This window comes from Perca fluviatilis, chromosome 7, assembly GCF_010015445.1.
Source record: "Perca fluviatilis chromosome 7, GENO_Pfluv_1.0, whole genome shotgun sequence".
In the NCBI taxonomy this organism is placed as follows: domain Eukaryota; kingdom Metazoa; phylum Chordata; class Actinopteri; order Perciformes; family Percidae; genus Perca; species Perca fluviatilis.
Window position 1 is genome coordinate 41,425,740 of NC_053118.1, and position 2,698 is coordinate 41,428,437.

The window sequence follows — 2,698 nt, forward strand, 5'->3', positions numbered from 1 at the left end:
TGGTGGTTTAGCCACATTAGAATGTTGTCCACAAGACCAGCAACATCACCAGCAGGGAATTTCTCCTCCCAGCTTGCCCCTCCTTCCAGCAGACGAGGGACTTCCCTCAAGTTGGCAGCATTGTCCGTGCCTAACGATTATATAAGTCAGATCAGGACAGAAACAGCTCTGTTAATACGATATAACATAGCATACATTAACGTACTGTAACATTACTACTAACGTTGGCGCTTAATGTATATTTTGCCAGATACACATCTAACGCTAAAATCGTCTACAGTGAGGACGATAGTTTTAAAACAACAACCGGTATACCACAACACATGTAACGTTAGCTAGGTTATAACTGATTTGCCAGTGGTTAAACCAAAGAGTATAGAAGATCGGGTAACTTCACCGCTGTTAGCTAGCTAAGGTTAGCCAAAGCTAGCTTGATAGCACGTCAAATTACGATGCAAATAAAAGCGTTATAATTCGCGATAAAAAAACATCACTGACTGCAAAATTAACCACACATACATAAACAGGTTGTGTATATGTTAAACAAGTATAGCAAAAGACTAATGTTGAACTTACATTTTGGGTCTCGCTGTCGCGTATTCGGCCGCCATTATCGAAAGTTTTCACCTTTTGTTAGCTCCGCCCTTCCACTCGTAGCCAAGATGGCGACAGTTGAGTGTGGAAAGTGTCCACCGATCCACACTCAACTTTGCACCGTTATGAGTGCACCATCCGGACTTGTAGTGCACTGCATTTACCACACTTCGACGAGTTAAATTTTTGAGTGTACTCAAATAGTTAGTATAAGTACAGAGCACGATTTGAGACACACCATAAGTCTCGTGGTTATGACCCAATCGTTAGCCTATTGTTATAAAAGCGTCTGCTACGGAGCCATAACGTGAGGTACAAGGTAATGGAGCCTTTTATACATTGTCGTGTTTCTTTAGAAATAAACAACGGACAAATAGAGTCTTTAAACTCTTCAGATGTAAAGTTATTCTCTGTCAAAGTGACGTCAGAATGAATGGGAGTCAATGGGATGCTAACGTCGTGTTAGCATCCCATGATCGTGATCGTTTTGTAGCATCAAAATGGCGCCATAGGAGCTACGCTCTGTGGCGAGAGGCTTATGAACGAGCACGTTGCTACATGGTGGGGGTGGGGGGGGGGGGCAGGTCCATCGTGATGTCATGGGCCAGTCATCGCGGAAGATCCGAGCTCCGTGATTGGTTCATGAGCCGCTCTCATCGGACTGAACGGAGCTGAAACTTTCATTTAAAAGCAAACTAACTTGTCTCTTTCTGTGGTCACTTCCTGTTGCTACAAACACTCCACTTCCTGTGTGTTTCACAATAAAAACAAAACAAAACTGTGTCTCTTCCCTAAAACCCTTATTGTGAAACATCGACAGGAAGTGGTTGGACTCAACACCACCTCAAACCGCTGCAGCAACGACTTTCTGTTACCAGACCCCGCCCACTGAGAACACTGCTCTCTGATTGGCTGAAAGGTGCAGGAACAGGACAGTATGAAGCTGCACACACACACAGTAAACACACACTCACTCACTCACACACACACACACACACACACACACACACACACACACACACACAGTAGCACACACACACACACACAGCAGGGAGATGGGGGAACACTAGAGCAGGGAGGAATAGGGGGGGAACACCAGAGCAGGAGGGAATGGAGAGGGAGACACCGAGAGCGGGGGAATGAGAGGGGAAGACGCAGAGCAGGGGGATGGAGAGGGGAACCCAGAGCAGGGGAATAGAGAGGGAGGGACGAGAGGGAGGAAACCAGCAGAGGAAACAACCCAGCAGTGGAACGAGAGAGGAGAAACACCCAAGCAGTGAGGGAAACAGTGGAATGAGAGGAGACACAGCACAGGGAAACCAGAGCAGGAGGGAAACCAAGGAACGAGAGGGAGACCCAGAGCAGTGGAACGAGAAGGAAAAGAGCAGTGGAACGAGAAGGAGACACCCCAGCAGGAATGGGACACCAACCCAGAAAGGAAATGAGAAGGAACGAGAATGGGAGACACCAGAGCAGGAGGAAAGAGGTGGGAGACAACCCAGTGGAACCCCAGTGGAATGGAAGGGAGACACCCAGTGGAATGGGACACAACCCAAGGAACAACGGTGGAATGAGGGAACACAGAGTGGAGGGAGACACCAGAGTGGAAATGAGAGTGGGAAACAACCCAGAGTGGAAACACAGAGCAGGAGGAATGAGAGGGGAGACACCAGAGTGGGGAATGAGAAGGGGAGACAACTTGTGAGTGGAATGGAACACCAGAGCAGGGAGGAAATGGGAAACAACGGAGGGGGAATGGGAGACACCAAAAGAGTGGGGGGAATGGGAAACACCAGGAGTGGGGGAATGGAGAAGGACAGGGGGAATGAGGGACACACCAGAGCAGTGAGGAATGAGACACCGGAAAGAAATGGAAACACCAGAGTAGTGGAATGAGAGGGACAGAATGGAAAAGAGAATGGAGACCTGTAGTGGATTAACAATGATAAATATTATACACACACACATACATGCAGGAGAGAGCAGGAGGAGAAAGAGGCAGCACACACAGGATAAAGGCTGGATGGATAAATAAACACACCAACTGTATTCTCATGAAGAGAAACAAAACCAGAATGGATACAGATATTCTGGATTATTAGGG